Genomic DNA, 26,404 nt, shown 5'->3' on the forward strand with positions numbered 1-26,404 from the left:
GACCAAAATCTGATTTCTGTATTCCCTGCAGTTTTATTTGTGGTTTTGCTTTCCATTTGGAAGCGGAGCCAAGGTCACAGAATATTTCAATAACCTACAGTGGATGGCTGCTAAATGTCATTCCCTTGAATACAATTACAACTTTAAAAAAAAAAGAAAAAAATGCATTGTCCATTTGCTCTAAATGCATCTTTGATGGATGTTTCTGTATCTTTGTGATAGATTTTTCCCCCCCTCTCCCCTCTTCTATAACTCAATTGGATGAAGTCTTACATAGATGTAATAATCAATGGTGATATAAAATCAATTAGAAATTGGTCTGGCATCATGAAACTCAGATTCTGGGTCAGATTCTAGATGGAAGTAATCAAAGTGTTTAACCTTCTACACTACAAGGGGTTCAGGGGCTAATTTTCACTCAAAAGCATGATTATGCTTGTAATTATGCAGTACTGTTACGGCAGTGTAACTATTTGTGACACAACTCAGATCAAATCTTAATTTTTAAGATGAGCAATTGGGAAAAGGTGAACGACCTCTTAGTTCAGCCTGATAATCCAACTTTATTTTGTACTTATGTCTGATATCACAGTGATGGGTTTGCTTTTATTTGTCACATCTGTTTTCTGTGTCAGATATCTTTCAAATTGGGCAACACCTTTGGGCAAGTGGAATGATTTTTAAGTTGAGGCTGACTGGGGAAATGAAGGGATTAGTAGATGTGCTTCTAAAAAAAAATGTGAATCACAGTAGTGATGGTACTGATTTGCTTATATTTCATTTTATGTTTAATTAGAGATGTTACAGGCTATTGTCCATCCTCCTCTCATTTTGTTGACACTTTTATACCTCATACCTTTTAAAACTGTTCAATAAAATCCTGATTCTGCTGAAATCACTGCCAAAATACTAACTAATTTCAATAAGACAAATATGCATTGAAATAGAGAGGAAAGATGGTTACTTTAACTGATCTCCCTATCTCTATTACAGGAGGAGATTTCCTGCTCTTTTTTGATACCTATCAGTAATACTAATATCTTCAAAATCCCAAATACAAAAAAAACCTCAAAAAAACCCCAAACAATAAACTAAACCACCACTACCAACAGTAACACCCAAACCAATAAAAAATCCACAAGCTGTCCAGAAAGATGCACTTTACAGCAGAACTGGGATGACTCCTACATGAATGTTCTTGCATTGAATCATAGAATGTCTGAGTGATTTGGGTTGGAAGAGAACTTAAAGGTCATCTTCTTCCAACCTCCTGCCATGGGTGGGGACACTTTCCACAAGACCACATTGCCCAGAGCTCCATCCAGCCTGGCCTTGAACACTTCCAGGGATGGGGCATCCACAAATTCCCTGGGCAACCTGTGCCAGTGCCTCACTGCCCTCACAATACATTTTATAGACTAATTATTTTAAACATATATATGTTTATATCTATATATGTTTATATCAATATATTTTTATATCTGTATATCCATATCTATATCTATCTATAAATATATCTCTTGTATCTATATATATATATGTATGTTATATCTAGATAGCACACAATTATTTCATAAAGGTGAGCATTTCCTCTTTGCTCTGAACAGTGACCTGTTGATACCTATTCCATCCAATTCCTTTTCCTTCAAGATAGACCTGAGCAATAAATGCTACTGCTCCCAAGTGGCAGAGCAATAATGATAGTAATTGCCTACATTTTATTTCCCTTTCTCTCTCTTTTGTGTATTTCCAGTTCTATTTTGCTTCAGCACAAATGGATGTGAAGAAAAAAAAAAGAAATTAATTAAAGTCATCTACTTACTGCTGTTTAGGTGATATGGTTATAAATGTAGATTTTCTGTATAGTCAACAGAGAGTTTTTCCTAGGCAGTAATTCAGATGACTTCAATTGGGAGGCATGAATACTCACTTGGATATTTACATTTAATTAGATACTTTGTACTCTTTTACAGAAACACCTGGAGAAGAAAATTCATTGTGCCCTATAGTAACTAATATTTTTGAGCCTGAAATACTCCTCTGAATACACTGTAAATTTGGTGTTGCTTGGAGCATATTTTTGGGAGGGAAGATGATAGTTTGTAATTATGAACAAATATCAGCAGTAGCTCCGTATCTTTCTCCCTCAGGCTTTTCCTCTTCTTCGTATTCAAATCTGTTGCATCTGCTTATATCATCCCAAAATCAGTTCAAAGCCAAGATTTTGAGGTTTTTTTCCTTGGCTCTCCCACCAATCTGTTTAACTGTTTATTAAGTGTCTATCACAGCAGTCTCTTTCTTACCCTGTGCACGTATTAGGAATCATTAGCTTTGTCACTAGAGGATAAGCATCCACATGGAAAAGCTCTGTAATGCACACAAGGTGCAGTCTATTGACATTACATCATATGCCTTGTTATATTACCAAAACAATTAAGTTATCTGAGTATCAACACTGCATGTACACATCACATCATTTTTAAATCAAAGCACTTAGCAGCAAAGAAATGAATAATTAAGAACACATAAAACTTATGCTGCCCACACAGTAAGTACATTATTCTTCTCAAGACTTTTACCTTAATAGACTATAAGCTCTTCAATGAAGGCAGATTTTTGCTGTTGCTGTCCCGTATTTGTCTGTCTGTCATAAGAGGACCCTGTCTGCTCTATAGCAAAAGTGGAGGAGGCCAATGATGACTTGTCTTAAGAATATGTACATGCATCTTATAATTTTAATTCCATTCTAAGCTGATCATTATTCAGTCCTTGATAATTTCTGATCATAACTATTTGGCCCTTGTTTAATTTTGATTTTTCACTGTCTGAGAAAATTTTTTGTCTGGTGGGAACTGCACTGAGACCATGTGAGAACTTTTGCCATGTCAGGGCAGTGCTACCCACATGGTGTTAACCATGAGGATGGTTTTGTTTGCCCTGTAAAATGAGCATACCAAGCTGGACACTGCCCCAAATGAGCTTCCTGACTGGGAATAATGGCTAGCCCAGGACAGCAAAGCAAATCTCTGCCACAGCAGTGATAGTAAAAGATTTCAAAGTCATAGAAAATTCGGGGAGTTAGAAAGAAAGTTAGGCTTGGCAAGCCCTGGGAAAAGTGTTAAAAGTAGGCTGTGGGAAATGTTAGGCCTTGTGCTCGCTGAGATCATGTGAAACTGAACCTGTGTAGTCAGTATATGATAAATGATATAATTGTTAGATGTGATTAGATGTAATTATTGTTTAAAGAATCATGAGAAACAATGTTAGGGGTTTGAGGGGGATCATGAAATATTCATGCTTGGGTAAAATCAATGCATACAATAGAACAATGTAAATTTAATAATTAATATGTAAGTTGTATAACGATAGAGGATAAAAACATGTTCAGTTCAAAACCAAGATGTGTCAGATTTGGGTATGTGTACCCCTGACACCCAGAGCTCTTCAATAAAGCACCTTCATATAATCATTCCATGATTATGTGTTCCTGAACGCTAACAGCAGGATATGTCATTGCTTTGTGCAGTCCTGTTCAGTTCATGACTTCTGCCACCAGCATTTTAGCTCTCTTCTTCCATGCTTCATCTCTCAGGCCATCTGTACATCAAGGTGACTTCTGAGTGTGAAGCCATAGCAGCCTGAGTTTTGACACAGTGATATCCATAGTCATGGATCAGTTCTGGATATGCTCCAGGAGACTTCCACTGAAGGGGCCTGTGTGTCCTGGCTGCACAATCTGTGAGGAGCCTAATTGGCACACCTGCTTTCAGGCTGCTGCTGAGGAAACTTGCACCATGCCATTTAAAGTGTGTTGCTACTCTAAAACCCTTTTTCTAAGCTTATGTTACTGTCTACATCTCAGATCCTGAGATTTCAAAGTCTGTCTTTCCTCTGGTTTTGCTCCATTTTACAAAATGCTGTGAATGCCTGGCACTAGGTTTTGTTATGTGTGTGTATGTACATATACTTGTGTAAAACTTTGGTAGCTAACAAAAGGAAGCTCAGTAGAAAAAGAAGACATTTTAGAATGTACATTAAACAGTAAACATCTTGGGAAGGCTGTGAGGAATTTCATGTATAACTTAAAATGCATATGTATTAAATAATTATTTAATCACTTTGGTTACTTCCATCTGTCCAGACTTCCATACTTTCTTCCATTTCCACAGCTGTAATTTGTATTCTCCTGCCATGCAGGTAAACATGCACATAAGTAGATAATGTAAATGTTGATTAATGGAAGGACCATGAATATTGTTTCTAAGGTAACCTTGCCTGCCTCTTGTCTTTCTTGATCATTGAACTTTCCCAAAGTCTGCCCTTATTTTTTTTTTCAATCACTAAATTATTTCCAGCAAAGAGAAAGTAGTGGGTTCTTTTTGTTTTCACTTTATATGAATTATTAGAAATGAAAATTTCCTTTCCCAATGGGATTTTTTTTTTTTTCCCCAAATAACTTAGCAATGTTTTTTTGATGATGCTGAATCATGGCTTGTTTGTTGTCCTGGAATGTTTACTTAATATTTCGTGTACTCTGAAGATAATAAGAATTTAATTTCTGGAATTTTTTTTTTTCTGAGTCTTACAAAAAGTGAATACTCCCCTTTCTGACTGAGAGTGCCTAAAATGTGAATTCTTACCCAATTTACTTCATGGTCATCTCTATGTAGATAAAGTCTGGTTCTGTTCTCATGCTCCTCAGTGGTTGTTCCTCACGAAACTGTGCTGCTTTATTTTGTGGTGTTACATTCACAATTCCAGTTTTCTGGAGGACCTCAAGTCGTACTTCTGTGCTCAGGGAAGTTCTATGAATACTTTGAATGTTGATAACCAGGCTGTAGCTGGTAGTGTTATTGAGACACTACACTAAAAGCTGCCCAGAGGAGCTGTGGTCTCCCCATCCCTGGAAGTGTCCAAGGCCAGGTTGGATAGACCTCTGAGCAACCTGGTCCAGTGGGAAGTGTTCCTGAGCATGGCAGGGGGTTGGAACCAGAAGATCTTTAAGATCCCTTCCAACCCAAACTATTCTGTGATTCTCTTGATTCCATGATTAAACATAAGGAGAAAGGAGGAGGGAAAGAAATGATCTGAAGAGGAAAATCATCCCACAGGATAAGTACATACAGATCTGGATTCATACAGGGAACTGGCTTTATGTATGAAACATCAATCTTTTCTCAGCCTCTCTGTCCCAATGTCCTCAGCTGCAGAATAAGGTTAATAATATTTACCAGCCAGTGATAGTGGATCACTAATCTGTCAGAATGCATGCAGTAAAGTATCATTTCTGTGTATTGAGGGGATATCAGTGATGCTTCAGGCACTCAAGACCTGATCCCTATTTTCAGAGAGTGCTGGCAGAAACTACTTGGCATATTCCCAAGAGGGACAGCGTGACATCTTCACAGGGTGATACAAATTTACGATTGGAACAGCTTGCCCGGTTTTCCATCAGCGCTGCAGCAGGCGGGGTTGTTGCCGGCCGGGCCGGGTGCCGCTGTCCGCGGTGCTGGAGATCCCAAGCGCCGCAACTTTCGCGCCCCGCCCGACCGTGCGCCCACTCGGGCACGTTTCCCGGGAGCGCGGCCTCTAATTAAACTAACTCCTCCCTTCGGCTGCAGGAGCCCGTAGGAACGGGGGCCTTTTTCTCGCTCTTCATCCGCTCCCCTTCTTTTTTTTTTTTTTTTACCCCTATAACAGAGCAAGTGGGTTTGCTCCGCCTGGGCTGCGCACGCTGCGGACTCCGCATCCCGGGGGCTTCAGTTCCAGCGGGATCTGCCCCCGCCCTCCCCCGGCAAACTTCGGGCGCCTCCCGCACCTCCCGGGACCGCGTTTGGGGGCTCCCGCCGCCCAGGTAAGAGGGGAGGTCGCAGGAGCTGAGAGCTTAAAAAAGGGATGGGGGCGGAATGCTGCGGTTTATGCCCAGCACAGCCCGAGCCGGGCCGGGGCTCGCTCCGGGGGCGGGGTGGGCGCGGCGGAGCATCCTCCTCCTCCTCCGGAGCTTCTCCCGGGAGCGGCGGCCCCCGGAGCCGGCTGCTCCCTCGGCAGGTCCCTCCCGCTCTGTGACTTCCCCAAGTTTGGCTGGAGGTGGGAAAGAGGGAGAGGTCGGTGAGCTCTGGAGACGCGGAGCCCAAGGGCGGCAGGGATAACACCTGGTGCGGAGTTGCGCTGTGCTTCCAGCTGGGCTGGTTCTGGGCATCCCTCGGAAACCTAATGCCAAAGCTAAGGGAGGAGTCAATAATGTGCTGTCATGAAGGAAGAGCATCGGAGTTTTGCTCATTTATCCTTTTTTACCTACAATTTAATGCATCAAAATGCCAGTTATTTCAAATTAGAAATCACAATATACCAAGCAGTTCAGCTCATAAAAGGTATTAGAGTGCAGTATGTAAATTGGAAATTGCACATTTCCTTTATTAATTTGGAACTAGCGTAATGTATTAAATTTTGCTGAAGTTAATAGTAAGAAAAAAGTTAGGCAAGAAAGATAGCTGTAATTAGCTTTGGGAGAAGTAATACAAATGCAAATGAGTGTGATGATGACACTTCAGTACAGACATGTTGCACCAAGGAAACCCAACCTGACAAATTTAAGCTCTGTGCAACCAACTCAGAGGGAGGCCTTTTTTTTTTTTTTGTCTTTCTCATAAGTTTGGATAAGTGGAAGTATGTCCACTGCTACCCATGTGTATAGATAAAACATTTATGGTCAAGAAGGAATAGTAATACTCAAGATGGCTCCTAACATAGGCCTATAGGATTGCAAAAATAGGCTCTAACTTTGTTAAAAATCTTGGGTTAAGGGTTTCCCAGCTGTAAATCCAGGGAAGTAACTATTCTTCTAGCCAAAGGTATGGCCGGCTATTTTAAGCTATAGATACTGGGTTACTTATTTCAGATTTAACCTACATAAAATGCACTTCATTAACAAAAATGGTTGTTGTAAACTCAACCATATTTTATTCCTAATGTTATAGAAGTTAATGATGGAAATTAATTTTGGCGTTACATGTTACTTGTTACATTTCAGGTACTTTATACCTGCTACACATTTCACTATTTCTGTGGCATTTTTTTGTACAGCTGGATACAGCAAGTACATAGGTGGTTGCTTCTGGTCATTACACTTCTGTAAGCCAGAAGCACAGAGGCAAAATTATGTAAATTATTGATTCCCTTGCCTCATGTCTCCTGTTGGGTGGTGAGAAATAGGTGCTCTCCACTGCATCTCAAATCTGCTGCAAGTAGGAGGTGTTTACCTGCATCTTCCCATCCAAGGCTCCATCAGCAGTGTCAGTCAGAGAAATGACTGAATGATTAATTGAATGAGAGTGATTAATATGGGCACAGGATATTCACAAGGCTGTTGCTATAACTCACACTTACAGTGGACATTCAGTTGACAGCCTTGGTAACATTCATAACCCATGTATCGTTGTGGAGAACACAGAACACCGGATGTAAAATTTCTTTTTAGTTAGTATGTAGAAATTGGGTGTAAATGTGTGTCTTAAATGACCTTTGCCTGTATGCAGAGGACTGCCATGTGATCTGTATGTTGCTCAGGCTACTGGAGTCCTTATAGTGTAGTTATGGTGTGCTGTTTCTCTGAGTAGTTATGAATTTCTATTGCACATTTTACTCTGGTTTCAGAATGAATTAAAAAATATCTCTTCTGATGTCAAGTGTAGTTCTCAAAATCAACAGAAAATATTATATGCTTATAATGAAAGCGCCTTTATTTTAAAATTCTTCAATTAGGTAGGTTGTAAATATCAGAATAAATATGAAAATCCCACCAATCCTATTTCTTAAAGAAACAATAAGGAAAAGAAATAACATTATGGATGAAAGCCACTTCTTGATATGTTTTTACTGAAATTGTTAGAAATATGTTGAATTTTTACTGAAAAAGTTGGATTGATATTTCCAATGCAAATTTTTGTGCAGGTTCAAGTACTAGGTGGGTGTTATTACCTTCCTTTGTCCCTCCTTGACTTCTTGTTTGTGCTAAAATTAAGTTTCCCAACAGTGAGATGTCACCAGGCTTTTTCACAAGTAGCAATTGAAATCTCTTAACACGCCTACAAAGCTGAAAGCCAAGTCATCTATTTAAAGAGTGTTTTGAAACGGTGCTTTTCTTTGTTGGTTATCTGGGCAGCAGAGAAACAGTTTATCTGACACCAATTCCCTTGGAATATTTGGGGTTTTCTGTGGAATAACTGATCTTAATGAATGTGGGGAATTGGAATCAGATTAAATCTTTATCCATGATTCAGCTCAATGAAAAACTCAGGAGTGCCTTCAGCTCAAGGGCTTTGTCTTTAAACACTGAGTGTAGAGAACCTGTTACAAGGTCAGCTAGAAGTTATAAGCAACAACAAATGGCCACCTATGAAGTCTCTACTGATGAAATATTTTGTGAGAAGGACAAAGAAATCTGCACCTTTGGAGGGAATAAAATCCCTGGAGCCCAAATACCTCTATCTGAGTACCACAGTCACAATGTCTAGTCTCTAATCTCCTCCTAGTGCATGTTTGAGGGAGTGAAAAGTTCCTGGCAGAAAACAGAACACTACCAGCCTTTATGAAAGAAAGATAAACACAGTGGAGCTGAGGCAGGAGCCACAGAAAAGCATAACATGACATCAGGGGTTAAATTTAGGTGAAAGTGGAAAAATAATGGCAGTCTTCATCCAAAAAATCCCCTCAGTCAAGGTGTCAAAATGAGATATTGCTTTTATTACACTGTACTGATGCTCAGGCATTGATTTTTCTTTTATCAGCTGGTCTGCTTCTCAATCAGCAGAATTTCTTCATCATCTCTACCTTGCACCTCACAACTTCATAGGGTTTGACTGGGAGTCATGACTGGGCTTCTGGAAGGTAACATGCCCTTGGCTGTGAGAAAAACAATATTAAATACTATGTTGATTTTCACAGTATAATCTTTCCTTCTTTTCTAACTTGTTTTCAACCATGATTTGGAAAGTGCTTTTGCTTTTTTTCATTAAGACTGCTTTCAAAACCCAGGGCCCCCAACAGTGCTAGTTTTTCTTTTAAATAGAAGACAAAACTCCCACAGCAATAAATCCAAACTAATGGTTGCAGAAGCTTTTCCTTCCCTCTTCACCCTGTAAATAAGAAATTTCTGTTACAGAAGCACACTTAGCTGGAGCCTAGAATCAGAGATACAAAATACTGAATGAACAATGGATTTAAGGTGGTACATTCTCAGGAAGCTTGGTCAGAATAAAGATCTCTTCAGGTCACAGAGGGTGTCTGCCCTTAAAGGTAGAAGTTTCTAGCTCTCATGAATCAGGTCTTTAAAATCACAAGATGCAATATAAGCATAGGAAAGTTACTCAAAGAATTTATTGAGGATTTTAAAATTTATTAGCCACTATACTTTTTATCTTATAGAAGCCCAAATAGCTAAACTCTGCAGAGATCCTTTAAAACAGATGTAAGCATAATTCCAGTAAATATAGGAAACTGCTAGACTACTCTCAAAACAATTTTGGGTAAATTATGCACTCTCTGAACACATGAAGGTATGATTACTGGTATGGGTGGAACACTGACTGTCTTTTCCCTTGGGATTTATGCCTACTTGGATTTTACATACTCAACATAACAAGAAAAAAAGAAAGCCCTAACCAACTGTTTCCATTCCTTTTGATACTCCCACTCAAAAAATTAGGTGATTTTTTGACTTTTCCCATTCTCCACAGTCATTCTGCCCTGTTTTTTTGTTTGTGTTTTTTTTTTTCCAAGTCTATCAAAATTAGTTTAGGTCAGGCAGGGGGGGTTTACAAGAATAACTGTGTGAGTGTTACTTGTTAGTGGCAATAACGTAAAATAATGTAAAATAACGTAAAAATACCTAGCATATAGGCAACTGTAATTTCTTAGCTATACTAGATGATGCTTCACTGAAATATATTCAATAGATCATCCTCCAGCTGTTTTTCTAAGCAGTCCTGTACCATATAATTACAAACACAGATGAAATAGCACAAGTGGGACTTATTCTTTTGTTGATGGTTAGGAGAGGTGTCAGGCTTTGATGAACCTACTCAGACTTTACCACCCTGCTTGTATGCACCTGAGCAAATCCTCAAGTCAGTCTGGCATCTCCCATCCCTCAGTTGCTCTCCACGAAGACTTGCAAGACTGTTGGCTGCTGTGAGACTGAATAATTGATTTCTGCAGCCGTGCTCCCAGCTTGGGGGAGCTGGAACGTGGCTGTGCTCCTGCACTCCCTGGAGAACACAGGACTGCGTGGTTCCTGGGCAAGTTCCAGCAGCAGTTCAGCATTCCCGTTTGTGTATGAGGCATCCAGATACTTCAGAGTGGTTTCCAGTCATTAAATATACATATGACACTCATGCAGAGAGTCATTATACTGTCTCTTCTGATGGGAACAGGGATTTTTTTTTTTCCCCCCTTATTTTTTCTTGTTGAGTCAGAGCAAAGGGCTCACCTTGAAAATTCCCCTACTAAATTCCAGCACTAAGAAGAGAAAGCTTGAGTTAGAGCTTGTTTGCTGAGCCATAGGATCATCCTTCTAAGCAGCAGGCTAAAATGTGTCAGCACAATCACACTTGCACTGAAAAGTCTTTATGTTGCTTTGGTCACCTCAGCGAGCTTGGAAGTCTTGCTTCCAGCCTCACCAGACCAAAAGGCACCCCTAGAATGTCTCTTCTAATTTTGCTTCCCCATCCACCAAAAACAAAAGTGAAGAGCTGATTTAGCCAAAATATTTAAAATCCCAGAAGGAAAAAAAAATGTAAATTACAACCTCTGTGGGCTTCTGACATGTGTTAGAGACAAACCAGACCACAGCAGCATGTCCAGGACATGAAAGATGGGAAAGTGACACACAACATCTATTATTTATTCCATTTTACAGAAATTTAGTTACCCAGTGTGGTGCCCCCCTTTCTCCTTCAAAGTGTAACACAAGAAAATACATCTTAAACTTCATTATTTTGTGAAATCTAAATAATCTAAATCATCTAAATGTAGAATGGAGAAAAGAGATCAGAATAATGAATGCATCAGAGAAATGCAGATGTTTAAGCAGAATATTTTGCCTCTGCTCCTTTGTTTGTTGTGGATCCTCATTTTAGGCATGAGTTTTTCTCACAGGATTTGGTGTTTTTTTTAATTTTTGTTTGTTTGTTTTTTGCTTTGTTTGTGTTATTTGTTCTAATCTTTCAGTATTATTCTCCACATGTGTTTGAGATCAAAACAGTTATCATCTCAATTTCATTTAGTACACCTTTCTCTTTGTGATGGGCTGCTATTTCAGAGCGTACAATGCCACTATTAATCATCATAAAGAAAATGCATGAAAACAGTCCAAAATATGTGTCAGGCACTTCAAGGTGATGGATGCACAATAGATAGCCCCATTATTATCACTCAGTAACTTGAAAACTTTTGGTCCTCACATTTTCTCACTTTAAAACATCATTAACTTGTTCATGGGATCCAATACTTTGTGAAAAATGTATTACTCTCCTACTCTTTTTCCTCATCCTTCATGCTGTATTGACAGAGTCGGTTATCTGAAATTTCTTAATGCATACTAAGTTTATTTCTCAGTGTATGAGATAGCAAAGAAAACCAAAACAAATGGTTTTATGGAACAAAAGTCAATTATATTGATTTTGATATGTTAATGCAAAACCAGATTTTATGAGTGATTGTAATTAGGGAACTTATGTTTATTGGTCACAGTTTTATTTACTCCTTGGATTTATTCTTTTTTGTGAGTCAGAAACACTTAAAGACTGAAATATCCATGTTGACTGAATATAGCTGATATTCTTCTTTTAGGATTGTTACAAAAGCTACACAAACCTAGTGAGATTGACCAGAGAAGCCCACAGATATTTCCCAGACAGAACCACTCACATCATCTAATCTAACCATTTGGGTAGTAAATGGTTGCAGTTTCCACAACCATTTTCTGCTCTCTATAGTGATACAGCCAATTCCTGTATCAGAGACTATCATCCAAATAACTGGATGAAAAATCTTAAAACCAAAAATCATCCAATATTTAAACTTCCTATTGCAAACGAAGTTTTTTGTTCATTTTGGGAAAAAACCCTATATAAGTCTTAATGAAATTGCCTTGAAGGTTCATAGTGTTTCATAAAGGTGAAATTGATAAGTTTCTATAGACAAAAGAATGGAAAAAACTATGTTTGTAAAGACCCAGCTTAAAACATACTTGTCTTCATTCAGGAACCATTAATTCACAGTTACAGTATGTCTGCAGGTGATTTTTTTTCTCCTAACAGTACATATGTTTCTTTCTTTATAACATTTATCTGATGTTAAAAAAGTTCAATCTTAAAAATATTGCAACTCTTACATTTTTCACTTTAAATTTTAATCAGAAAGTATGGAAGAATCAATAGCTAAACTTTGAAAGGTTCTGAAAGCAAACCTGATTATAAGTTAGTGAATTAATGATTTAATATATTACTGAATAATCAATAATTGCTATCAGATGTTCTGAATCACTCTTACTAAATATGTTTTGGGAAATTTGTAATTACATGATGAAGTTTCAGGCAGGCATGCTGAACTGAAGACATCACCTGTGTCACAGACAGTGGATTGAGTGCAGCCTCAGCAGGTTTTGCAGGTGACACCAAGCTGAGGGGTGTGGGTGACACTCCTGAAGGATGGATGGGATGGCATCCAGAGGGACCTGGACAAGCCCAAGCAGTGGCCCATGGGAATCTCATGAGGTTTAACAGACCAAGTCCAAGCTGCTGCACCCAGGACAGGACAACCCCCAGTACCAATCCAGGCTGGGCATGAACAGCCCCAGAGCAGCCCTGGGAGAAGGACTTGGGGTGCTGGTGATGAGAGGCTGGACATGCCCCGGCCGTGTGCTCAGGGAGCCCAGAAACCCCCCGTGTGCTGGGCTGCATCCAAAGCCCCGTGGGCAGCAGGGCAGGGAGGGGATTCTGCCCCTCTGCCCCTCTCTGCTCAGACCCCACCTGCAGGGCTGCATCCAGCCCTGGGCTCCCAGCACAGCAAGGACAGGGAGCTGCTGGAGCCGGGCCAGAGGAGACACCAAGGTGATCAGAGGGATGGAGCAGCTCTGCCGTGAGGAATGGCTGGGAGAACTGGGATTGTTCTGACTGGAAGAAAGAAGGCTTTGGGGTGACTGAATTGCAGCCTTCCAGCACCTGAAGAGAGCCCACAGGAAAGATGGAGAGAGACTATTTACAGGGCCCAGGAGTGGCAGGACAAAGGGGAATGGGTTCAAACTGACAGAGAGTAGGTTTAGATCAGGTATTAGGAAGAAATTCCTTACTGTGAGGTTGATGAGGCACTGGCACAGGAAAAGCTGTGGTTGTTCCATCCCTGGGAGATTTCAAGGCCAGGTTGAATGGGGCTCTGAGCAACCTGGTCTAGTGGAAGGTGTCCCTGCCCATGGCAGGTCCCTTGGAACTCAAAGCCTTCTAAGGTTCTATGATTCCCTGATTTTCAGAAGCCCCTGTTCTGATGTCACAAGGATCTGTGCTCCAACAGTGGATTTGCCACCTCAGTTGAGCCATGGCTGTCTCCAAGCTGACAGATGTCCTAGGTTATCTGTCCAGCTCTGGGTGGGAGCTCATGGCTTTTCACCTTCTGTGCACAAAGGCGGCGTCTGGCAGCTTGGAGTGAGGAGCAGGATTGCTTTGGCCCAGCAAGGGCAGCACTGGAAACCTGTGTGTGGTATGGACCCTGTTTTGCTGCTCTTGTATTGCATCTGAATTTACACAGGCAAAACAATCCTGATACTGCAGGGAGGTCCTCGTCAGATAGTATCTGGTTCCACAGATGGCCCTCTGAGGGAGCTTGTATTCGTAATGTCTTTGGTAATGCACTAACAGAAATGAGGTTAAAAAATACAGTCTTTGTAACAGGCAAAGTAAGACATCAGTGATAAATTCAATTATTTTAAATGCATCGGACCAGGTTCTGATTTCAGTTACATGGATATAAACAGGCCTGCTGGTACCATAGAGTTTTGTGCGTGCAAGGGAGGTCAGAGTCTTGTCTCAGGGATGTAAAAATGCATCTACTTTAGACTTTATGATCTGTATTAGAAAAAGGTAGTCTGTCCTTGCGCTTTCATTAGACATCAACACTCAAAATACTTATAGGATATTTTGGAGGTTTGGTGATTTTTTATCAGCATTTTTGAGTTTTATTTTTTTTCCATGGCTACATAATTCCAAACATTTAATGTACCCGCTAAAACTCTTGTATCATGTTGCCATTTCAAAGAGATCTAACTGATTTGTGAGGCTGGCTGTATTAACAGTGGCCAGAGAAGCCATTTAACCTTTTCTACTATCTCTACCAGATATCTCATAGATGCTGTGTAGAGAGGAAATCTATTCTTTAAATATAGTTAAGTGACTAAATTTACTTAGTCTGCAATGGTAACTTCCACTTATATGAGGTAAGTGACATTCCCATGATTTGTCCAGACGCTGGAATATTTTTTTGTCATTTGCTAAAGATTTACAGAGTGCATGTTTCATAGAATAAATGTTGTTTTTTTTAAAAAAAATATAGCTTTGTAGAGAAACTTATAAATTAATTATACTAAAAAGGATACTTGAATCTATATAGTTAATATACTCAGTGATTCAAACAAGACAAAAACATATAAAATAATGCAGGCAGTAACAAAAAAAGAAAGCAAAATACATAGAAGTTGTTGCCACCCACAAACTAAATTCTGCAAAGCCTGTGGATTTGAATGGATCACACCATTTAGGTGGCAACAAATCTATGGAAATGCAGCTGAAAGCCTCCCAGCTTTTCATGCCAATACTACTTCAGCAGAAGTCTCATCTAAACAAACTTCAGACTTTGTTAGAGTCCTTTATATGACAGATTTATCCATGTTCCCTGATTTCCTGCCAACTGACTGCACCTGGTTCACTCTAAATTAGTTACAGTTAATTGTCAATAAATGTGAAGAAGGTCCTCTTGCCATTTTCTCTTGGCTGTGAAGCTGGTGAGTCTTATGGCTATTTATCAGGTAGAGTTATACATGCAGGTTTAGAGGAGAAAAAAAAAGAGTAAAACAGAGAGTGGTAGTAGATGTTTTATTTCCCTTGTGCATTTTGGGATATGTGTGAGCACAGCTGCATTAAGGTTGAGATGTTATTTAATTCAGCTGACTCCTAGTTGGATGGGCTATAAAGGGTGTGGGAGGTAGGTTGGGCTTTTTTCTGCTTGTATAGGGAGAATTGTTGATTTAGAAGGAGCAGTGAGAAGGAAGAGCTATAGGTAAGTTTTTATTTCTTTCTTAGTTTAGTGTTTTTTTTTTTTTTTCTCTTGTAACAGCTTTGGAGGGTAATGTGAAAAGAGATTCTTCTCAGTGGAGTTAGAGTAATTAATAAATATTTTTGTCCTTTTGGAGGATGTGATTTGTGTATCTCTTGGTTTTTCTTCAGTGGGCCTTGCAAAAACAAAAATTTGCTTTTCAATTTTTTTTTTTTGTTTTTTGTATAATTGTAATTTCTGTTCACCTCTTTGCAAGATAATTAAAGGAAAGATAGAAAAAAGAAGACTTTTTTCTGTCCTCTGCCTCTCTAGACCTGTTGCACCTGCTGTTCCTACTGATTTGACATACTTATAGCTTGATTCTTTCTGTGGTCATTTTATTCCCATATTTGAGGGGCTGAAGCAGCACTAGTGTAAACCCAAATTCTGTAAATGTTAATTACAGACTTTCTGGTTAAGGGTTTTTACTGTAATGTACTTCTCTGTTAGAAGAAGTGTTCTTTAATTAAAAAATGTGTTTATTTGAGATAAACCTGTTTGCCTGCCCCTGTGTGAAAAGTGAGGCTCAGGATTCAGAGGGGATTAATGGTTTTGAATCTGAGGCAGTTTTCTGCTTCTATAATAAAAGCATCCTGTTGAATTTTCCTTGGGAAGTGGAAGCTCTAGTTTGAACTTCATCTGTTCAATATATAGTTATATGTATAATATATATAACTATATATAATATATATAGTTATATATGTGTCAGTTCCTGTTCTTTGCTTCTTTCCCTTTGCAAATTATTTTATAGAAGACAAGAAATATGACAAGAATAATATCTTTAAGGCTTTGATTCCTTCCTTCCTTCCCTTTGGAGTTTCGTGCTGTTGTGAAGTGTACAGCTTTCACCCACTCCCTGCAGCCTCTTCTGCCTTGCTGTTTCTTTTAGGAATGCTCCTGTGTTGTGAAGAAATTTGCTCTTGGATCCAAAATAAAACCTTAGGATTCTTGCTTCTTTTGTTTTTAATTGGAATCCTATGGATATGGTGTCTAGGCTTCTTCCTGGTAAGGTGACTGTTGTCCTCTGTCTACTAGTTATGAACTTTGAAGCCAAATAGTCTCTTTTAAAAAAGTTAAGCATTTCCTGATGAGGTTCTGATATAATCACAGAACAGTTTGTGTTGGAAGGGACCTCAAAGATCATCTTGTTCCATCCCCCTGCCATGCTCAGGGACACCTTCCACTAGACCAGATGGCTCAGGGCCCCATCCAACCTGGCCTTGGACATTCCAGGGATGGGGCAGCCACAGCTCCTCTGGACAGCCTGTGCCAGGGCCTCACAAGCCTCAAAGTGAAGGATTTCTTCCTAATATCTACCTACTCTTTTATAGTCTGGGGCCATTCCCCTTTGTTCTATCCCTACATGCCCTTGGAAAAAGCCTTTAGGTGCTGGAAAGCATCTTAATGCTTTCTTAGTAGTAATATTTATATTACAGCTAGCAGGGCTGTAGATATAAATGCCAGCTTTTTGTGGAACTCTATCTTTCTGTAAGACACAGTCACAACAAAAATTATCTTGGACATTTTAATTAATTGTAACGTAGGTAAATAACTAATTGAATACCATCTGTTTACTTGGGCTGAGCATCAAGAATGTGTCTGTTAGTTTGAGGAAAGAATATTCATGAAACAGAACATCTCTTTTTCAAGATACTGATTGTACAAAACTATTTCTTTGACCTTGCAGTGGTAGTATGCACATATTTTTAGGACATTTATTTGTATTTATTGTTCTACGTTTTTTGCTTTGGAATTTTCATTTTCAGTTGTTGGCTTCTCCTTTCCTGGGGGGGGTTAAATAGTCCAAGAGAAACAAGGACAAAAGAAAAAAAAGCTTTTTAGCATTCCTCTCTCTCTTCCTTCCCTGTGCCTGGGAGGGGGACAGAGAGGAGCTGTGTGTGTTGGCTGGGGAGGGCACTGTTTTGCTGGAATAACAGCAGCTCTAGGGGGCCTCAAACAAGCTCTTCACAAGAAAATCAAGGTGTTTGTAACAATGGAGAGGTTCCCCTATGCAAAAGGATTACCCTGCACAACCAGTTTTGAAGCAAAAGACAATTTTCAGTCTGAACAGCTACAGGAAGTGCATGGGCAGATACTTTGTGATCTGGGTAGGTGATTAGAGCACTGATTAAATGTAAAAGTGAAAGTTTGAGGGTCACAGTGAAGAGGAAAAAATACCCCTTTCATTTAGCCAGTCAACCAAAACCCCTTCTTGTAAGAGCTTCCAGTGCCTGCCTTCCCTGCATAGCTGGGTGTAGGTGAGAAAGGGAGAAACTGAAGTACAGTGTTCTACCTGTCTGCTTTTGTAGTCTTCCTTAGGTTTTATTCTGTAAATGGGGTTTTAAGTCGCATAAAGCAGATATTTTTCACTGGAGATTACATATCAGAATCGAGGATTATGGATTATAATTTCAGTTGAACCTTTTGTTATGGATGGGTGCTGCATCCATGAGTTTGGAAAATAGCATCTTTAAAAAGAAAAATTGCTGTAATATCAGCATTAAAAGTATGTCTAATCAGCCAAGTGCCTATCAGCCACTTCTGTTAGTGTAGTGTTTTCCCTGTTTCTTTTCCAAGTTGTTTTTTGTTTTTTTTTAAATTGTTCTGTTCACAAGGACTTTTTAGCTCTTTATAATGGAAAAAAAATACAGGAATTTTTTACAATAGCATGTTTTTAAAAACTGGTGCTGCAAGATTTCCCACATGTTGGATAAATTTCCCAAATATTCATATACCAATTTCTGTGGTAGTTGCTTATGCTTTAGACTAGAAATGGCATTCTATTTTTTCCAGCAAGTCCTGTGTCATTGTTACAGTTCTGTATTTGATTAAACAGATCTTCTGAAGGAGCAGATCTGAGTCAGAGTGCTATAAGAGGAGGTGTGGTGGGGAATAATAAATAGGTAAATGTTGCCAAAGCCAGTAAAGATGCCCAGAGAAGCTGTGGCTGCTCCACCCCTGGAAGTGCTCAAAGCTGGGTTGGATGGGATTCTGAGCAACCTGGTCTAGTGGAAGATGCCCCTATGGCAGAGTGTTGGAAAGAGATGAGCTTTGAAGTTGCTTCCAACCCAAATCATTTTATAATATGAAAAATGTTGTGATTGGAAGATATAGTTGGTCCCTAAAAGCACACAATGAGAAGCAACTGCTAACACATCCCAATGTTTTAAACCCCAAAATTAAAAAAAAAAAAAAATCAAGTTTTAAGTTAATTGAAGGGTTTTTCATCAGGAAATTTTCTGTGCTATACAATAACACTTCTAAGAGACTCAGTGAAGTGCTGCTTGCTCAGGACTTTTAAACTTGCATGGATTTGAGGTGTGTTTTGGTGAAGTTCAGGCCCTCTGTATGAAAGGAAAACTCAAGCATTTTCAAAGCAGCTTATTTTGATTTTGTAGTGGCCTATGAGGTGACAGTCTTGAGCAGTCAGGGAGGTTCTGAATGAAAAAGCATTTTTACCAGCGAATATTTACTGAAGTAGAGTTATAGGTTTGTACTGAGGAAATTGATGGGAATTTTTTTCTTTCCTTCACCCAAAGGTATATTTCCCAAGAGTTATAACTAAAACATTCAATAATATTTCTTTATATAGCATCCAATAATGCAATGGCTGGAAGACAAGGAAGTGGCAGAATAGCTGGGTGGATGCACTGGATATTGGCAATAATTCTGATGCTGTGGGGTCACCAGATCAGTGGACAAGGACAAGGTAAGTGAAGATCATTTACTGCAATTTGCTGTTGGCATGGTATTGCATAGCATTGTTTAGAGAAAGAAGGCTGTGTGATCAAGGACTGAACTCCTGTGAGCTGCTGACGAGAGATAGGGATATAAAAATCTGAAGGACTTCAATTGAGAAGTCAAATTCTGTTTGGAGGATATTGTTGTGACGCCTTCAGGGATTATCCAGGTGCTTGAATCTGTTTTCATGTGCTCAGTGATTGAAGTGTGCCTTGAAATAAATTTTCCTTTTGTATCTGTTGTTGGCTCTCTAGGTGTGGAGAAGCAGCAGTTTAAGAGATTATAGACATGGATACTTTGTGTTTTTTAGCTGTGATATCTGCAATATTCAGAAAGGCTTTTGTGGCCATGCTATAAATAATTTTCCTGTTACATTTCTGTCTCACTCACTGATGGTAGTGCATAATAACAGCTGTAGGGATGCAGACAGGCAAAAGAAAGTCTTTTTGGGTTTTTGTTTTTGAAGAATGAAGCATTATTGCATGTTTCTGATCTAAGGGCTGCTAACAAGAGAGGTAAAACCAGGCTATTGTACTTTTTAATATACATATTTAGAATAAAAGAGGTTTGTGTGTTGTGTCAGACTTTGAAAGGGGGAAAATGTCATTTTGAGGCACTGAAATGAAAGGCAAGCAGGTAGACATTCCTTTTTGAGGAATTCCTTTATCAGGCCTTCAGGAAATACATGTAACTTATGGGCTGAGATTTCCACATCCTTGCTTTACTCCTCAAGTGTGGAAGATGCTGCATGTTTTTCAGTAGAGCCTCTCTGTTACTCCAGTCACTGGCTACATGCATGATGCTGGGTAGGGTGTGAGCCTATGCTAGGTGCATTTTCCCAGGCAGCCTGGGCTGCAGAAAAAGTTCTTGGCTGTTGGGAGAGAAATGGTACTCACTCTTGCTTGGTGCAGTTTTAGAGGTAGGAATTGGAGCCCTGCAGTTCTGCTGGGAGCTTCTGTGGAACTTCTGCATGTTTCCTCCACAGACCCTAAAAGCCAACCTGGCAGCCTATATAGGACTTTAGCAGGAAAGTGTCAGGTATTTTTGCAGCTTTTCTGTGATATAAATTGCATTTGTACAAAAAGGGGGTGTTGCTTTTCTAAAGTGTCCATTTTGACATTGTAGTCTTTGAGCTGGAAAACCAGATATATCTGAAGACTGTTCTGTGGTATTGTTCTAAAATGTGATGGGTATTGTAAATTTTTCAGTTTTATGAAATACTGGTGAATGGCATTGGGAAGAAACACAGATACAGCATCTTGAAAGAGTTTGTTTTCAAAGTGGGTGATGTGAGGGCACTTGTGCTGTGAAATATTCTTTATGTGGTTCTAAACCGTCTGTGAATTTCTGGCTGATGACAAGATAGTCTTGATCTGTGAGCTGACCTTTAGTCATGTGGTTCTGTGTGGTTCTGTTTTCTAATAACTACCCAATTGTAACCACCTAAAAACTACCAAACTGTAGAAAAATGAAAGTAGTGTGACAAAACCCTCTAGAATGCAAAATGTCTTCCTAAAACTAGTGATAACCCTTAGTGAAAAGGCTTATCGACCATGACCATGTTATTTTGCTTTAATTTGAAATAACTTTAAGTTGACATGTAGCTTTTGAATATTAAGTACCTCTAAGCAGGTCTTGTATAACGAGACTGGCTGTGTTTCAGTCTTTGTAGACTCTGTACTCTGATAGAAGTGTAGCATAGACTTTTGAGCATACACTTAAAACAACTTCTGTGCATTGCTTGAACCTTCACTTGAGAAATATTAACTTTTAATGGCAATGAAGTAGTAAATTATAAACAAGTAACAAGTATTTTTTGGCATAATTGCATACACAGGGTATTTAAAATAATGCAACCCCCCCCCTAGGTTTCTGGATATATCTGCAATTTTGCTGTGGGTTTCTGTTAACACTTTATTTTTCTAAAGTAAAAAATAAAGCCCTTTGGGCCTTGCCTTGCAGGAACCTGAGAAATGTAATTTCTGATTAATTTGAGTAAAATTAATATTAATTATAAAATTTGGTTATTCAGAGTCTATCAGGACAATAAAATGAAGAGATAATGATTCTGTGTCTGGGCATAGAACCAAAAGTGTTTAAAAGCCATATGGCTGCATTTAAAGAAAACAGCTTCTGAGTCACATAACTTCAGTGTGAGTGGGTTGCTATGGAAGTTAGAAAGAAATCAACATTTGTTCCACTTCCATTTCCAATCAGAATAGTAAACTTAAATTGAAAACTCTTTGTTTTTCAACAGATCTTTCTATCTCTTTTTACACATTAATCCAACCCAAGAACTGTCTGGGTTTTGAAGTCCATGGGACTGCATCTTCCTCTATTCAAAGGTAGCTTCTGACTAGATACTTCAGTCTACCCAGTGTAAGTGTCCAGTAGAGACTGGAATAAGGAAGGAACTGTTTTAATTTAATTTACACTCTAGAAAAATAGACAAATGTGTAGTTTTTAATATTTTGGATCCATTCTGCTTTTCTCACTTACCTGAATATTGCAGGTTTACTCCTCTGTCTTCAGAGGAGTAAATATAGTTTGGCCTGTGTTTTGTACACTTCATTAAATTTAGAAAAAGACTTATCTCTAACATGGAGTCCTGAGTAATTTGAAGAGTATTTTGAAGCAGACTTGTTTTTCTTAGTGAACTTAGAAATCATCTATCTGGAAGTCTGAAGTTACTTGATCAATAAGCAGGCAATTACTGTTCAGTGATATCCACAAATAGTGTTAGTATTGATATTTAAGACAGAAGATGAATAAGTAGTCCTGGAATCTAATAACATTCAGACTTGTAAAAGAAGTGAATGTTGCTTAATATCTGGAATTTCACTGCTGTAGAGATGAAGCAGGTGCTCTCTTTGAAGCTCTAGAGATGCTGGATAAAACAGTGTCTGCTCTCTGAAGTACACAGCAGTAGTGCTGGTGTTCTTTGATGCATGCTTCCTGCCCAAGATGTGCCTTTCAAAAAAATTTTATTTTTTTTTTACAGAGCTGTCAGGGTACAGTGTTGACAGGTTGCTTTATTTAATGATCAAGCATAAAGGCTGTGCAATGTGCTGCAGCCAAGAGGCTTCAGAGCTCAAACAATGTGCTAGAAAGCAGTGGGTGTTGCTGACTGGCCAAGCTCTGACCCCCTCCCTGCAGGAACTTTTTTCCCCCCAGCCAGGCCTAATGGGGGAAAAGCACCTTAACTTTTGAATTTAAACAGTGTTGTGTGTAAGTATGCAGTATTTTTGGTTTCTTTTTTTGCATTTTATAACTTTAACCAATGATAAAGCAGGCAGCATTATGACTAACTTGGAATATACATGAGTTTATATCAGTGTACCCTCAGAAACAGAGAAAGGGAGTCTTTGCTGGACTTCAGTCATAATGTGGATGTTTATGCCGAGGACAAGCATTCAAACTGCTCCAATTTCACCTTCTTTTGTCTGTGCTGCTGACAAAGCCCAAATGTTCCTCAGAAAATACTCCAAAACCAATGAATAATGATGTCTTCACTCAGTCCCGAGATTACTGTGGCTTGTTAATAGTGGGAAGGGAGGCAGATTGAGGATACCTGAGATGTCTTCCCAAACCCATCTCTGGTGATGTGTTTTGACTATGAAGACTGAGCTGTGGTGTTTATTTCCAACTGCTGCACTTTGCTGTGGGCTAAAGCAGCTGTGTGTATCTTTCTCTAGCTCAGCTGTCTCTCTGACAAGGTAAGGAAAATTATTTTGTATATATGGAGTGTGAATGTGTGCACATATATGGTTTTATGGTACCAAATGACTGACAGTGATTTTGGCTCTAAGAAAATATGTAAAACCAGAGAAATAAAAACTCTGTAGAAATCAAGAGTCTTGGAACTGGTTCCAAATTCCACACCTCAGCTAATCTGAAATGGTACATGGGTGCTGTGGTGCCATGATTTGCATTCAGCATTGCCAGATCTGCCAAGTGCTTGTGTGTAACCTGGCTTGTGACTCCCTGTGGGAAGAGGAGCAGCCCCATGGGGACATGGAATGGGATCCAGGTGGCACAGCTGCCTCAGGGATGCTGCCCTGTGCACATCCAGCTCACCCAGCCCATCCGGAGTTCTGTGGCACAGCCCAGCAGGGTAAGATGGGCTTTCATGCTCAGAAGAAGAAGGTGAGGTCTCTTCTGGGTGTCTGATGTGAGCTGACTTGCAGGTTTTTGTTTTTTTTTTTAATGGCAGCTTCTCCAATCTGAAAATCAGTCCTCTTACATAAGTCTTTTAAACTCACCTTTAAATAAATGAATGTGAAAAACTGCAGGTAATGTATTAATGCTTTAAAAAGCATTCAGTCTCTGACAGACCTGTGCTTGGATCCAAACCTCGATTAAACCCAGGTGACAAACTTAAGCAGTCTTTGCTTGTGCACTACCACCTGTTATAAAATCAGGTGAAACAGTAATAATTTGGGATAGGACAACCAAAGCTCTCCAGGCATGTTGTGTTACATTGCAGTTATTCCTTCTGTCTTGGTGCTTCCTCACTGTGTAATCTGGTGGACACTAGACTTAAGTGATGAAGAAGTTAAGGAATTATGAGGCTAGACCTGTGTTTGTATCCTCACTCTTAGTGTGTGAAGGCAATGGGAGACATTTGAGTGAGTTTTTGAAAACAACAAACCCACAACCTTTGTTCTTGATGCCAAGATGTACTGTGCTGGAAAAGTGTGTGAATGATATCCCTAAAACTCATGCTTTCAGTTTTGCCTATGCAAATTGGTAACTCCAGCTGGAAAGGTGGTTTGTATACACACCTGTGCATAAAAAAAAGGTTGAACTGCAAAGAGAAGTCGTGTTTTTGTTTCAGAAGCCTGTATTGGAGGGCTTCAGCTTTAGTGAAAGAAGCATCAGCCTTAATGCAAAGTGACTGCTGCTTGTCTCATAATAATGTTCTCAAAATACATTTGAAAGTACAGTATGTACCTTTACCCTACCAGAGTACAGTAGTTTTTTATATCAATTGAATGTGATTTAGTACTTAACCTTTTTCTCTTGTACATTATGCAGCATTGCTAATGGATAGCAACACTGCATTTTGAAGGGAGGATTTGTTTTGTTTTTAATGGAATGGTTAATAGTAGCCACTTTAAAATTGGCAAGTAGCTTTAAAAAAAAAAAGGCTGTAAATGTAATATATTACATTTTTTTAAAAAGAGGTCTTAATTTGTTGAGGCAACACTCTTTGCAGGAACTCTTGATGGAAAAGAAACTAGGAGAGTCTTTCTTCAAGGTATTCTCACCTCAGGTACTGGCTAACTGAAAAGTGAAATTTGAAAAAAGGCAGCTGTACATACCACCTTGTAATGCAGCCAAAATTCTACATGAGCTGTGGAATTTAAATTTGATCACAAAGCATTCTTTGCTTTCAATCAATTATATTTCCATTTGTCATAAGGCCCTCTTGCAGGCAAAGACACTGCACAGTTAATGCAACCTACAAATGCTGTGTTTTTCTTTAGAATTAATCTTCATGGACTTTCGCAAAAAGTATTAAGCATGCAGACACTGCTCTTCATGGCCAAAAGAATACTTCATGTCTTGCTCATTTCAGAGAGGTCCAAGGTAACTCAAACAGTAAACAATTAAACATAGCACATCATCATTATAGATTCCACTACAATGTAATTCTCAGAAATCATGCAACAAAAGGTATGACTACTTTTAGCAATAAGCAGAGGAGGTTATAACTTGAGTAGAACATTTGTGGTAATAGCACTAAGTAGCCAAGGAAAAAAGGGCTCTTTTTACTGACGTGACAAAAACCCATGGACTTCTAGGGATAAAGTGATGAAAGGCCTTGAGAATTCTCATGAAAAATGTGAACTATCTAAGCATAAACTTAGGTTTTCCTCATGAGTAATTTGCATTAATTTGCCTAAGGTTATTTGTGTGACTCTTTGATGACCTGAAAAGTATCTCTTTTCTGTGGACTGTGATTTCTGTTGCTGTTTTCCCCCAGGGATTGCTAGTCTGCATCTTTGAGAGGTGAAAAACCTGCTTTTGCTGGAAAGGTTCTATGGGGAGCAGGAAACCAATTGTTCCATACTGGGGAGCAATTCATAGGAAATTAGACCTGGTGTAAGAGATGAATGCAATACCTGAATAATGAAAGGTCTCCTGTTCCAGACACAAAGAGCACAGGTAACTCTGTTAGCCTTCAGTTCTCATAGCTTAACCAACCAAAAATAAGTGAAAAAGATGAGAGCAGGTACTGAGTGTAGTTTTACCCTCCTAGTATGACTTGTGCAACGAAATTAATGTTATATTTTTATTATGTGAAAAATTAAGAGAAAGTGAGACTATCTCAGTGTTAAATGCTTCAATTAATGACCTAATACAATTCAAGATGTAGAAAATTTCTTAACATCATGCAATTTATTGGGCCATAAATAGCTCTATAGGAAAAATATTTCTGAGATCATGTGTATACTTTATGTGGTTGGCTTGTTTGAAGTAGAAGGTTCAGTGTTTGCAATTTGCAGCAGGTTAAATCCTCAAGAATGGCTTTCCAGGAAGCATTGAATAATGAGAATTTTCCGATGAGTGTGTGTGTAATTGAGATCCTCAGATGTCATCACCTGGAAACAAGCTTGGATGATGCAGATAATTGGTGGTGCTGCTGTGGCACTTTTACTCCAGGTGGTTTAGGACTCACTTCCCATTGTGTAGGAATGAATACATTTCCTGGCACTAAACTGAAACTCAGTTTTTATTTTCCCTTCCAAAAAGCAAATTTATTTATTAGATGACAGGATATGAATAAAACCACCACTTGATACAATTAAAAAAGTTTCACTTTATATAATTTAAAGCCTTTCATTTTGGGAAATATGGTGTTCTTGATGTTTTAACAGAATGTATGAGGCTTCAAAAATGTTCTTGGCAGTCATTGTGGTAGTAAGCTTCACGAAAAATAATAAAAATTGGCAGTAAGGAGAATGATACAATGCATGTAATATAAAACACTTTATCCTGGAACATGTACAAGTACTAAGTGTCCTAATGTATATTTACTGAGATAGAGCTTGAAGTTTTATTTATGTTGCATTTTAAATGAAAATATTTCATGATTCAGTTGTCTTTGTTCATTTTTTATATACTTTGTGAAAGTTACCATAACCATGAACTATCAGATCTTGATGACTTGAAATTAACCTCTAAAAGGATATTGCAGGAATCTCATAGTTCAAACAGGCTTTTTTTGGTCTCTTGGACTAAAATACATTTGCTTTTAATAAAGGTTTCTTTTACCATTCAGTTTCTGTTTGGGGTT

At 38.9% G+C, this 26,404-nt stretch overlaps 1 long non-coding RNA gene across 1 annotated transcript in view; it reads left to right on the top strand.

The window, feature by feature from the left end:
* The first annotated feature begins 15,234 nt into the window (after nucleotides 1–15,234).
* Nucleotides 15,235–26,404, top strand: part of LOC148184946 (uncharacterized) — a 50,015-nt gene continuing 38,845 nt past the window's right edge. Inside the window, exons 1-2 of the long non-coding RNA XR_015771830.1 lie at nucleotides 15,235–15,324; nucleotides 18,953–19,069. This is a non-coding gene — a long non-coding RNA (uncharacterized LOC148184946). The remainder of the gene's footprint in view (nucleotides 15,325–18,952; nucleotides 19,070–26,404) is intronic.

This window comes from Pseudopodoces humilis, chromosome 2, assembly GCF_049639895.1.
Source record: "Pseudopodoces humilis isolate 2021_Gansu_Grassland_sample_001 chromosome 2, ASM4963989v1, whole genome shotgun sequence".
In the NCBI taxonomy this organism is placed as follows: Eukaryota; Metazoa; Chordata; class Aves; order Passeriformes; family Paridae; genus Pseudopodoces; species Pseudopodoces humilis.